Source organism: Petaurus breviceps, unplaced genomic scaffold (genome assembly GCF_028583685.1).
Source record: "Petaurus breviceps papuanus isolate PSGF00001 unplaced genomic scaffold, PetGlider_PUasm1.0 47, whole genome shotgun sequence".
NCBI lineage: Eukaryota > Metazoa > Chordata > Mammalia > Diprotodontia > Petauridae > Petaurus > Petaurus breviceps.
The window spans coordinates 9194103-9208623 of record NW_027186349.1 but is presented as its reverse complement, the minus strand read 5'-3'; the positions used below and the strand labels follow the sequence as shown (position 1 = coordinate 9208623).

Genomic DNA, 14521 nt, shown 5'->3' with positions numbered 1-14521 from the left:
CTTGAGCAAGTTACTTAACCCCAATTGCTTTAAAAAAGAAAAAAAAAAAGAAATAACAAACAAAAATTGAGAATTTTAGCACAATGCCTGGCACATAGTAGATGTTTAATAAATATTGATTGGATGATAAAGAAGTGTGGGAAGAAATAACAGCTGATGCAGAGGTAGGAAAGTAGAACTATGAAAATGCTACATGCAAGGACTAAAAGAATATAATTGAAAAACGTTAAAAAAAAAAAAAAGATTAAACTGAGTAGTATTTAATTATAATGACCCCAGAGAAGAGTTGAGAAAATGTACCTTCCTCCTTTCATTGCAAAGGTAGAGGTTCTGTGTATAGACTGTTATGTGATCTATCACACATGCTCAACATAGTAATTAGTTTCATGCAACTGCTTTCTTTGTCTTTTTAAAAAATATATACTTTGTTACAACCAGTGCCTTGCTGGTAAGGGGATAGGAGTGATATATTCAGAAATGCGTATGATGTAAAAACAAAAAGTCAATCAAAATAAGATAAAAAAAAAGAAACATTCAAGTCTTCTCCTTGTGTAGTGGGAACTTTGGCTTCCCCTGCAAAGTTCAGACTTCTGGGGCCACTTCGCCAGACCAAGGTCTATCCTCTTCTGCAGATGATTTCTCCTGCTCCCATTTCAGTCATTTGTACTTCTGTTTCAAGTAGCTCTAGTCACACACTCCAGCTTAATGTACTAAAAGCTGTGCAGTAACTCTGTCTACCCTAGGAAATGTTTTTCACTAGTTACAGAGAAGACATAGCACCCCGACTCTCCCCTAATTTCTTCTGCTTAAGTATTTGGTCTGATGATTGTACCAGCTAGTTGCTGGACTTACCTCAAGTGGGGGCTCTTTCTCCATCAGTTCCTAAGAGAAAGATGGCCCGCAAGTCTCTAACCTTTCTCCTAAATCAATAAAGGACAAGAAATAAAAGGGAAAGAAGATTCTAGAAATAACTATAGTACCCTCTCCAGGCCAAATCTGACATCCTAGATGATATGTTACTTATTCCTAAGGGCTTCAGATAAAAAAAAAAAATTCTATGCTAACAAATGACAGTTTTGTTACTACTGTGCTAAACAATATATACTTTTCAAACACAAGAAATGTAGAACAAAAATTCATAATTTTACATGCAATCCTACTTTTGTTCTCATTTTTGAAATGTTTGTGTTTATTGAAAAGTTCATAATAAAAATAAGAGAAAACATCTAAAAGAGTAGGAAAAGTGGGTTGTGATTTATTGGACTCAATTCTGTGCTTCCACAGGAACATAAATGTTGCCATTGCAAAGCCTGTTTTTCAAATTTATTATGCTCTAGTTGTTACAAGGGTTTTTCTTTTTTCTTCTTACTCCAGATGTGGGGTTGGGGATGGAGGGAGAGAAAATAGATTTTTGTTTATTTAAAAAACAAAATTAAATCAAAACAAAAACTTTTCTTTACTGTGCTCTAGTGTCCATTCTGTTTCCACTCTCCTGTCTTCCACCTCAAAAGAGAATCTTTTGTAGACACAGTGGATCACAAGCTAAGTATTAGGCAGTTATTTAGAAGGCTAAACTGATACTAGGACAGGCAGCTGTCTGTACAACATACAAAAGCAAGAAGAATTGATCCTCTGTTGTTGATATTGTAAGACCCTTGTTCATATTTTGTATCCCTTTTTTAGCCTTCCTATTTTAAAGAGACGTGGGAAAACTAGGCAGAGGCGTATGCTAACAATAATAATTAAAGTGATGGGAAATAAGCAGTTTTCTTGGAAAAGACAGGTAGACTATATGTACAAAACAGTAATAGTTGTTGTTCTAGCAAAGAACTGGAAATTAAAGAAGTACTCATCAACTGGAGAATGACTAAATAGATTATAGTATGTGAATGGAATGGAATGGTAGGTAATGTAACATAATGTAATTATATTATTATAATAATTTCTCATTATTAAGAAATAAGACAATTTCTTATTGCCCCATAAGAAATAACAAAATAAGTTATTTTAGAGAAACCCAGGAAGGTTTTTATAAACCGATGCATAGTGAAGTGGGCAATACCAAGGACAAAAATTTGTGACTACCACTTTGTAAAGAAAAAGAACTTTGAAAGATTTAAGAACTCTGATCAACCATGACTCTTGGGGGGCAGAGATGGGACATGGCAGCATCAGCAGCAATCAGAGTTAAGTGACTTGCCCAGAGTCACATAGCTAGTAAGTGTCTCAGGTCACATTTGAACTCAGATCCTTCTGACTCCAGGACTGGTGCTCAATCCACTGTATCATCTAACTGCCCCCCTTTAAAACTTCTCTTCCAGATACAGAAGGCTGAAGAGACAGAAATCTGCTAATAAGGAGGCTGGCTGCACCTTCTCTTAGATCAAAGTTGAGGGAAAAAATGTATAAGCAGCTGTGTGCTAGCTTTTGTCTCTTCAGCCCACACTTTGAGCTCCCTGAAGTCTGTATGGTTCACCCCATAGCTCCAGTCACCACTGTCTTAGAACAAAGGGCTTCAAGTATCTCAGGTCAAGGGCCCATAGGGAAGGATGGGCATGTTTCTCAAACACCTTAACTCAACTCTTTCCCCCCTCCCCACCTCACCTACTCTACTCATGTGGCTCAGAAAGACAGATTCCCTCCATCTCTTACTCAGCATCCTATTCCAATGCCAAGTTCAAATATCATGTCTTCTGAGACCTTTGGGTAAAACTCTGATGGTTATAATAAGGACCGTCCCCTCATCCCCTAGCATCATGAGACCATGTGACAATACTTACTATTTATTATCTACTATAGGGTATTTTTTCTAAGCTCTGTTGTTATTATTGTTTAGTAATTTTCAGTTGCGTCTGACTCTTCTTGACCCCTTTTGGGGTTTTCTTGGCAAAGATGCTGAAGGGCTTTGTCATTTCTTCCTCTGGCTCATTTTACAGATGAGGAACCTGAAGCAGACTTGCCCAGGGTCACACAGCTAGTATGTCTGAGACTGGATTTGAATTCAGGTCTTCCTGACTCCAGGCCCAGCACTCTGTCCACTAAGGAGATACAAAGTTTGGAAAAAACAAAATTCATACACTCAGAGAGTTTACATTCTAATAGAAGACAAAAATACAGACAATTTATAATATACAACAAATTACTTAGAGTCATAAAACAAAGTGCTATGAAAATTCTAAAGGAAAACAAATTGTGGCATGTGAATACTTGTATGAACTGTTAGCAGAGTGAAGTGAGCAGAACCAGGAGAACGATGTATGTGATGACCACAAAGCTTTGACAGACTTCAGAACACTGAGTAATGCAGTGACCAGTAGGACTTCAAAAGACATGATAAAATATGCTTTCCATTTCCTGGCAAAGAAACCTGGTCAGAAAGAAACCTGTGTTTACAGACAGAGCATTGATTTGTTTTGTTTGACTTAGTAGGAGAAAAAGCTTCTAATGGGGGGGGAATAAGGAAAGTTGGGGGCACAAGAGTGTTACAAAAGAAGAAAAAAGGGAAAACAACATTAATGATACATTTTTAAAAACACACGGAAGAGAAGAAAAGGAAGTTCAAAAGGGGCTGTGGTAGGCTAGGCCAAATTCAGACTGCCTGGTGTTCCAGGTCCTCAGTTGGAATGAAATGAGATACTCACAAGCCATCTATCAGTTAACAAAAGGTTTACTCCTCCATAGCAATTATACAGCACCAGTCTAGATACATATTACACCCCTCATCTGTATATGGAAGTTTCTGGTCAGCAGAATGTGTCGGGTGTAGTAACTCACACAACTGTGGGGCATCCACCAAATCTGAAAGGCATCGACTTCTTCTGGGCTAGTCTCTTATTCTCTAGGTAACTGTGAAGTTACATTCAAGAACTTAAGCTTTGAGGGACTGAGGGACGGGAGGAGTGGAGGTCCTGGGAGCCTGGAGGGGGAGACGCCACCAGTACTGCTGCAGAGCAGCAGGGGAGCCCTGGAGGTCACCCCTCGGACCGGGGTCCAGTCATCCTCCATCCCCTCTTCAACCCCCTTGGTCCTGGGAGCCATGGGTAGCTTGAGGCAGCGCTTCCAGAGATTTCTGGAGCAGAAAAACATTGTCACCAATGTCCTGGGGAAGCTGGAGGAGGTCTCCGATATCAAAAAGTATTACCTGGCTACAGGTTCCATTGCTTTCGTGGCCCTCTGTCTCATCTTTGGCTATGGTGCCTCCCTGTTCTGCAATCTCATCAGATTCATCTACCCAGAATATGCTTCCATTGAGGCCATTGAAAGCCCCAACAAAGATGATGATACCATCTGTCTAACCTACTGGGTGGTATACAGCATATTTGGCCTGGCTGAGTTTTTCTCTGACATCTTCCTTTTCTGGTTCCCCTTCTACTATGCAGGAAAGTGTGCCTTCTTGCTATGGTGGATGCTTCCAGTGGCCTGCAATGGCTCCCAGATCCTGTACCATTGCCTGATCTGCCCCATCTTCCTGAGGCACCAGGCTTCCATGGACAGCCTGGTGACTGACCTGAGTGGACGAGCCCTAGACACAGCAACCCATCTGACCCATGAGGTCCTCCAGGCCTTGGTTCATAGTCGGACGGTGCTGACCTCCCAGGTGGCTCTTCAGCCCCCTCCAGAGTCTCCCAACTAAGGCAGGCACGATTCACCCCCAGAAGAATAAGTGAAGAGGTCACTCCTGAGCCAGAAGCTTTGAACGACTGGACACCCTCCTCCCAGCCCCTTCAGCATCATGGAACCCTGACACCCCCGCCCCCCCGATCCTGGCTCATGTCTAAGCAGCTGACCCTCCCAGATGTATGGCTCCACCCAACCTCCACCCTCTTGGGTCTTAGGGCATTCAAGAACTCTCCCTAGTCTGGGAGGTGGGATGGGCATGGGGGGACCTCTGCCCATTTAGGATACACCAGCACCTGCTAAGGGGCCCTGCTGGTGCTCGGACTGCTCTAAGTATATCATTAACCATCTGCCTCTGGCACCCACCACTGACCTCCCACAGGACTCTTGATGTGTACTGCCCATTCTAGCTGCCCATGTATTAAAAAAAAATAGTCCTACACAGGCAAAAAAAAAAAAAGAACTTAAGCTTTATCCCCCCTGGACCAGAGAAATATCAAGGGCAGCTTTGCTAACTTTTAGGGGAGGAAACTATCCAAGCCTACATGGCGGTACAATAGTGATGGGGATATGGACCAGGCCTATGAGGAAACTTAAAGGCAAGAGTAAGAACCTAGAGGTAGAGACATTGGAGGATTTTAAAGAGTTAGAGGCAGGAGAGAAATGAATCCAAAAGGAGGCAAGCAATGCTTTTAAAAGCACTTCACAGGGAAGTAGTGAGGCAGTGTCAGAAGAGTGCTTTGAACTTCTTGAAAGGAAGGTCCACAAAATATACACTGTTATTATCCTCACAAAGAAATAATGAGCTTCTTTGGCTTGAATGGAACTGGAAAACTGAGTTCTTGAGGCTATACTTCAACCTTCTAAGGACGTTACCAAGCCTGTCTAACCACCCAACTTGTAGCTTTAGCCTACTTTTTTCTTAAGCTTCATATTGTAAACTTTAACTTCTCTCAGGACAGGATCAGTTTAATATTCTAGTTGCCTAACAGTCACTGTTTACACATACACACACATATACATACCTACATATGTATAGATATGTATGTAGGTAATATATATATATATACACATACATATATATTATATACTTACCTACTTGTATGAGTTTAAATGGACTATAATAGAAGGCCCGTTGCTGTTTACGTGACTGGTCTGTCTGGTTCTTTTGCAAAACCCCCTCTAAGTACCATAATTGCTATTAAGAACTAGGACAAAAATTTTTGAAAAGGGTAATATGTATATAGTACATATAGTTTACCTATACTTATGTGCATAATATACATAAATATACATATATAAGAATGCTTTCTCATTTCTTCTACCTCATTTTTTTCTGAAAAGGAAAATCTGTGTATCTTTATATAAATAGGTAACTCTCTATATATAGAGATATATGTAGATATCTATATAGAGATAGGCAGATCTCTCCATATAAATAGAGATACACAGATTACCTTTCTCCAAAAAGAACAATGTCCTAGTTCTTAATAACAACTATTGAACTTAGAGGAGGTTTAGAAAAGTGTCAGACTAGTAACAAAAAGCAATAGCTCTTCTATTATGGCCCATTTTTAACTCACACAAATGGGAGGCTCAGGTCTAAAACCTAGCAGCTGGGGCAATAGATGGGGGAGAGGGCAGAGAGTAGGGATAAGTAGGGAAGAGGAGGTGAGGGCAGAAGTTTCTGACTGGTCAGTAACTAGGGGGTTTGTTGTGTCTTGGGCACCAAGGGCTTCAGGCTACTTCAGGAGAAGGAAGGGACATTAGTCTGGAACCTCTGAAAAGGCTGCCCTAGCTCTTGGAGAGACATTGTGGTACAGTGGAATCAGAGGACCTGAGTTCAAATGTCAGCTTTGCTATTTCATGTGTGACCTTGGACAAGTTGTGTAAATTCACTGGAATTCAGTTTTCTTATCTTTAAAATGAGGCAATTGGATGACTTCTTGTGTCCCTTCTAGTTCTTAATCGATTATCCTATGACTTGGCAAGCCCAGCTTCTCCAAGCTCTCCATCACTTTTTCCAGTTGGTACCATATGCATGATCTTCAATTGCCTTCAGCCCACAAGGTTCACTGAAGCAGGTGAGAATTATTTATAGTATGACCCATGGCCAAGGTTCCCTCTAAGGATTCTGAGCTCACATGACCTATGTCCAATCCTGGGTACCTATCCCCTGAAGGTGAGTTTCTTTCATTGGCTTTTTGCCTATACCTCCAGGGTCATCTCCAAAATTAAATTCAGATATGGCTTGTTTTATGTTTTCCTATATGTAGGTAATAGGATTTCCATTTCCCACATAGGCACTTATCATAAAACTAATTTTCCTAAAGTACGAGTCTGACCATGTTAACCCCCTTCAATGGCTCCTTATATTAACAAATACAAGCTCCTTTGTCTGACATTTAAAACTCTTCACAATGTGATTCCTTCCTATAGCTCCAGTTTAAACCCCAACATATTTCTCCCTTCCATGCACTTTCTAGTCCATTTGTACTGGTACCCCTTGAAGCTCCTAATACAGAATGCTCTGTCTCCCATATCTTTGCCTTTGCATTCATCCTCTGTCCCCTATGCCTGAAATGCTCTCGTATCATGTCTGCCTCATAGAATATCTGGGTTCCTTTTAGATTCAGCTCAAATGCCACCTCCTCCCTGAGGCATTTCTCATTGTCCTTCTACCTGCTTTTATCCCCATCCCCAACCCTACACTCACCCCTCCCCCAATCCTAGGCTACTAGTGCCTTCTCTTCGAAGGCTGACTTCTATCTCCTCTGTTTTTATCCTGCATACACCAATTTATGTGTATATGGTCACTCCCATTAGAATTGAAAGCTCCTTTAGGTCAGAAAGCATTTTTGCTTATTTTTTGTATTTCCAGCACTAAGCACAATTCCCAGCACATAGTAAGGCCTTAATAAATGCTCACTGATTCACTGATAGGACATTCATTTATGGGACATAATCAAACTGGTTATCAATTTAAAATAAAGGATGTCCCATAATCAATAAGACTGGTTACAGGAATCCTTTAAATAAAGGATTTACCAATGATAGTATAGGAGTCCATAAAGAAATACAGAGATAGTAAACATTTAGCCTATTAGACTTTTTCTAGAAGGTAACAATGTTTTGTGTAACTGCTAAACAAATACTCTTAATTCACCTTACACCTGTTCTATTGGGGTAACTCATAGCAATATCATGGCGGGTTGGCAAAGTACAGATCTCTTGGTTCCTTATAAGGCCATACTCTTCCCTCTCTAGATTGCACACTATTGAGAACATTTTTCCCCTTTAGGATGTTAGCGCCAAATTACCAAGTGAGTTACTCCTAGTGTCTTGGGAATGCTAGAACTTGGGAATTCTTTAACTCAGCTACCAAACGGGTAACTTACCAGGCTGGAATTATCCATTCTCAAGATCACTAGTCTCTGATCTGTCCTTAGAAAAAATAAATAGAGTAACAGAAGTAGACACCCAGGAAGTAAGAATCCAGGAACTCCCCTATCAGGCTTACCTGGGCAATCATGGATTGATTACTATGTGCTTCTCCTGAAAGTCTCCATTCCAATTACCTTTGGGGAGGGGAATGGAGAAATCCCCCTCCTACCTTTTGTACTTTTTTCTCAAAGTCAAAGAAAAAGAAAGGGATAAGTATTTTATAACAATTTATAACAGGTCTCAAAAGATGAATTGTGAACTATTAACAACCATATCAAAGAATGTTCCAAATCACCAATAATAAGAGAAACGCAAATCAAAATAACTCTGAGGTTTCATTTTATGCTCAATAAATTGGAAAAAATGACAAAATATGAAGGAGTTGTGGAAAGATGGGCACAATAAAATACCAGTGATGGCATTGTAAATTGTTCCAGTCATTCTGGAAAGCCATTTGGAATTTTGAAAACAAAGCAGCTAAAATGTCTACACTTTCACTTAAATATTACACTGCTAGTCATATATCCCAAAAAGATATATGACAAAAAGAAGGGCCCCCCCCATAGACATAAAAATATGGCAGTACTTTTTGTAGGAGGAAAGAACTAGAAACAAAGAAGCTTGGTTTGTAATGGTGAAACTGGTTATGATGCGTGATTATAATGGAATATCATTATGCTTTAAGAAATAATAAATGTTGGGGCGGCTAGGTGGCACAGTGAGTAAGAGTGCCGGCCCGGAGTCGGGAGGATCCGGGATTGGCTCTGGCCTCAGATACTTAACACCCACACAAAAAAACTGGCTGTGTAACCTTGGGCAAGTTACTTAACCCCAATTGCTTATTAAAAAAAAAAGAATAAATAATGAATGTGACCTACAAATCACTTATCTTCCTTTCTTTTCCTGCTGGCCAAGATACCAAACAGAAAGAAGACCATGGGGAAGAATGTGACCCTTGCCTCTGCTGTTGCAAAGAAACAGGAGGAGGGGCAGCTAGGTGGTGCAGTGAATAGAACACTGGCTCTGGAGTCAGGAAGACCCGAGTTCAAATGTGACCTTAGACACTTAACACTTACTAGCCATATAAAATAAAGCAAAAAAAAAAAAAGAAAGAAACAGGAGGCAAAGAAAAGTGCTTAATCTTTTATTTGAGAAGCTCTCCAAGAGCTGTGGCCTTGGTCAAGACATCTAGACTAAAAAGGACCTAATCTCCTTTGTCAAATGCCCTCAATACACTGGACTACAATATCAAAGATTTATCCTTTATAACCATTTTCAAGTACCACCAGCAATTAACCAGTTCAACCAGGGTTGGTTGGTTTGTTTATTTTTTTAATCATTAGACAACTACTCAACTGTTCGACAAGCATAGACCTGAAATGAGTCAAGAAACCAAGTTACTCTCTAAGACTGAGCAGAAAGCTTCAGAGAAGGAGGGTATGCCTACCAAGAGACCACCTGTCGTCAGTCTTCTTTATTGTTCCTCCCTTGGTAGAAAACAAGGAAGCTCACTTGGCAGTGAATGCATATGATGTGGGTGGGTCTCACTGGGCTGGTGTTCTTTCTACCTTCCTCGTACCAAAAAAAATGAGGGTTCCTTATTGTATTATCAAAGGGTGGCTTAATTCACAAAATGACAGAAGACACAAGTTAATGCTGAAGACAAAGGAGCCCTGGCTAAGCTGGTAAAAGCAGTCAAAACCGATTATATATATATATATATATATATATAAACAATGTAGGATAAAAAATGTATCAATTAGAAGAATTACTCACCCATCTTTTCATTCCCAAGAGTTTACTTCTAAAAAACTAGATTCTTTTGTTGGCGATTTTAAGGACAAGGAAGGGAGATGAACTTACATCACAGATTGATAGATACCACCTCTTTTAAATGGTGGGTAATGTGTTTCCCTTGGAAGAAAAGATACTTGCAAATTGTCATTTTATAGGACATCCTAAGAAAAAGTTGGATATTTTCTCAAATCTATTTCCTTTCTCTTTATTTATGCTCTACAATTTACCTGATTTTGCCAGGTGTCAAATTATAACCCTCTTTGTCAGTTACAAATGACTATTCAAAGTCTGAAACTGACATCTACATTCTTACTTGATGGCTACATTGTGTTTTCACATAATCATGCAAATGTCTTCTTTACCCCTGCAACCAGCCAATCAATATAAAGTGTTTGAGCCTGGACAAAAAATAATATAGGATGAGATCCATCATCCTCAGGGTGGCAACGTCTGGGCCCAAACGCAGTGGCTCATGTTGCCAAGATGGAAAAGACAAAAGCTAAAGAACTTGCAATCAAACTGGGTTCAATGTGTCAGCTTGATTTTTCCCTGCATAAAAATGGAAATTTCAAAAACAAAAGAAATTATAAATACAGAGGAACATGGAAAGACTTAAGGTAATTTATGCAAAATGAAGGAAGCAGAGCTTGGAAAACAATACATACACAATGGCTATAAAAATGTACATGAAAGGACAAAATGACTGAAACTACGTTCTCTGAAAATGTAATATCCAAGCTTGGTCCAAAGAGAAGACGTAAAAGGTCCTACCCGTGTTTCCCCGATAATAAGACCTATCCCGAAAATAAGCCCTCCCCTTACTGTGTAAGATTCCTCTAAAATAAGCCCTCCCCCGAAAATAAGCCCTATTGAGATTGCTACTGTAGTGAAGGTGATCCCCTGCGCTACACGCTACATTACGGTACCCTCTGTATGCACTGTTCCCCCCCCCCGGGTGAAACTCACGCTGCGCTCCGAGCTGCATCCAATCAGAGCTGCAGCAGTGAGTGCGTCATCCTGTTCTTTATTGAATTCATTATTGAATAAAGGTACATTTTTTTCACATTTACGTGTTTATTAAAATTTCTGTCAATGTTCATTAAAATAAGCCCTCCCCTGAAAATAAGCCCTCTGGTGTTTTTCTGTCCAAAAAAATTAATAAGACAGTGTCTTATTATCGGGGAAACACAGTATGAATGTGGGAAACCATGAGTAAGGAACAGAGCATTTGACATCAAATTTCTTTTGGTAGGTTAGTTAGTTTTGCTAAATTGTTTTTTTTTCTCCTTTTTTTCTTTTTTGTTATAAAACCTGGCTCTTAGGAGGGGGGGAGGGAACCAAGATATTTTGAGAAATGTGGGTATCGTTAAAAAAAAAAAAAGATAGCAATACAATGTATTTTTATAAAGTTGAATAGGGGACTCATTGAATTGATCCCCCCTTACAATATTTTTTTGTGGAGGAAGCAATTGGGGTTAAGTGACTTGTCTGGGGTCACACAACTAATAAGTGTCAAAGGTCAAATTGAATTCAGGTCTTCCTGGCTCCAGTGGTGGTACTCTTCCCAGTGCGCCACCTAGTGGCCCCACAATAGTTTTTATAGGTGCTGGCCGATTCCTACTTGCAGGGTTCATCTCCCATCTCTGATATCAAAGGCAGGGAGATACTAAGTATTTGGCAGGGGAGGAGGGGCAATCAGTCAAGGAGTTTGAGCACAGAGTATTGACACTTCCAATCAATGGCAGGGTGGTAGAGCTAGGCAGGAAGAAGGGCTTGGTAAGAGTCCATAGAAGAGACAGCCTAGAGTCAATGAGCCTCATTGACTAGGTTTTTAAGACTATCAAAACAATAAAATTCATTTGGATGCTAAGACTCTGCAGAACAATGTCTGTGCTAGGCCTAGTCACTGCCAAGGTTAGGCTGACACAGTACTGACAAGCAGCAGATATCCATGTTTCAGAGACAGGAGTTAAAGGAGTTAAGACACCAGGACACAAATGATCTCTTTACTGGGCTTCCCCTGCTCGCCTTCCCCCCCAAGTCCAGTTTTCAATAGCCGGACGAGTGATTCACTAGGTCACTAACAGAATAACAAGCTGTGTGGAGGAAGGAAGGAATGTAGCTAAAAAATCCTCAATTGTTAAGGAACTTTGGGAAAGATAAGATTTTTGTGCTGGATCCCTGAGAGTGGAGCTCTGATCCTGGAAAAGGGTCAGATAACAAAATGTAAAAATAGGAGGAGGAATATAGGATGGGGAAAGCCAAGTCAGCATAATGGGGGTAGTGGGGGGTGGGGGAGTGGTGCAGGCCCACACAAATTATGGGCAGGCTGTAAGTAAGACTGGTGAAATTATCATGCATGTGTAGGTTGTATTGCAATTTTTGAACAGCTAGATCATAGACCTATCATAATTCATCCCTAGAGCAAAATTACCAGAGAGCTGCCTAGTGACAGACAAATCCAAGAAGGCTAGTGGAACCTCATTCAATAAAGGAGGAAGACTGCAGTAGTTTCCCATGCTCTGTATCCAAAGAAGGATGAAGGTTGCTTACTGTATGTAGGCCTAGAGCCAAAATGCCTGCATCTCTGTCTTCCCTCCAGCTTCCTGACTGAAGCACTCTAGGGTGACTCTCACTGTATGCTCTTAATTCTTTTGTTAAATGAGTATAATTCTAGTGCCAAAGAATTCTACCTCATGGCACATTTTTTTTTTCAGTTAGTCAACAAGCATTTATTAGGCACTTACTGTGTGTCAGGCACCATGCTAGGCATTAGAGGTATTTTTTTTTCAAATGCTTTATTAACTTCTCATTTACATCATTCATTTCTGCCAGATTTTGAGTTACAAATTTTCTCCCCGTTTTTCCCCTACCCACTCCCCAAAATAGCAGTCCCACAGGATATCCCCTCCTCCAATCTGCTCTCTCCCATATTTTCTCCCATACCCCTTTCAACTTTTCCAGTGGATCTCTATGCCCCAGTGCCTGTATATCTTATTTCCCAATTACATGTAAAATAGTATTAATAATAGTGTGTATATATATATATATATTTAAATATTTGATTTTAAAGCTTTGAATGCCAGATTCATTCCCTTCCTTCCTTGTCACCCACCCTTACTGGGAAGATAAGCAGTTCAGTATACGTTGTACATGTGTGGCTAATGCAAAATAATAACATAGTAGATATATTGTAAAAGACTGACTATATTTCCCTCCCTCCTATCTCACCTCCAACTTGTTCTATTCTCTACTTTGATCCCATCCCTTTTCAAAAGTGGGTGCTTCCAACTTCCCTCCCCCCCAGCCTGCCCTACCTTCCATCATCCCCCCTCTCATCCCCTTACCGCCCTACTCTCCTGGAGGGTGAGATACCCCATTTAGTGTGTATTTCATTCCCTCCTCAAGCCAAATTCAATGGGAATAAGGTTGACCCATTCCCTTTTGCCTTCCCATTCTTCCCCTCCATTGTAACCATTTTCCCTTGCCTCTTCTATATGAGATAGTTTATCCCATTCTGTCTCTCCCAATCTCCTCTCATTATATTCCTCTCTCACCTCTTAATTTCACCTTTTAAGTATCATCCCTTCCTGTTAAACTGGTCCTATGCCCTCTATCTATGTATACCTGTAAACATATATACACACATTCACATATGTATTCATATGCCCATATATCTTCATATATAGATATATATATTTCTATTCCCTTCCACTACTGAGAAAAATTTCATGTTACAATTATTGTTTTTCCATGTAGGAATGTTAATAGTTCAACTTTGATAAGTTCCTTATGATTCCTTTTCTCTGTTTACCTTCTCATGCTTCTCTTGCTTCTTGTATCTGAATGTCAAATTTTCTATTCAACTCTGGTTTTTTCAGCAAGAATGCTTGAAAGTCCTCTATTCCACTGAATGACCATATTTTCCCCTGAAACATGATACTCAGTTTTGCTGGGTAGCTGACTCTTGGTTTTAATCCCAGCTCCTTTGACTTCTGGAATATCATATTCCAAGCCCTTCAATCCCTCAGTGTAGAAGCTGCCAGATCCTGGGTTATCCTGATTGTGTTTCCACAATATTCAAATTATTTCTTTCTGGCTGCTTGTAATATTCTCTCCTTAATCTGGGAATTCCAGAACTGGCTATAATATTCCTAGGAGTTTTCTTTTTGGGGTCTTTTTCAGGAGATGATTGGTGGATTCTTTCAACCTCTGTTTTGCCCTCTGGTTCTAAAACATCAGGGCAGTTTCCTTAGAGAACTTGCTGGAGGGATGATTTCTAGGTTCTTACTTTGGTCATGGCTTTGAGGCAGTCCAATAATTTTTAAACTATCTCTCCTGGATCTATTTTCCAGGTCAGTGGTTTTTCCAATGAGATATTTCACATTGCCTTCTATTCTTTCATTTGTTTGGATCTATTTAACAGAATCTTGATTTCTCATAGAGTCATTAGCTTCCATTTGCTCCAATCTAATTCTGAAGCAATGATTCTCTTCCATGAGCTTTTGAGATTCTTTTTCCATCTGGCAAATTTGGCTTTTTAAAGGCATTTTTCTCCTCATTGCCTTTTTGAGCCTCTTTTGTCATTTGAGTCTATTTTTTAAGGTGTGATTTTCCTCATTCAGGCTGTTGCCTCTCATTTCATAATTTTCTTGCATTGTTC

General features: G+C 39.9%; 1 pseudogene; it reads left to right on the top strand.

Annotated features, from left to right (window-relative positions):
• The first annotated feature begins 4011 nt into the window (after positions 1–4011).
• On the top strand, positions 4012–5080 carry LOC138171840 (receptor expression-enhancing protein 6 pseudogene; annotated as a pseudogene).
• The last annotated feature ends 9441 nt before the right edge of the window (positions 5081–14521 follow it).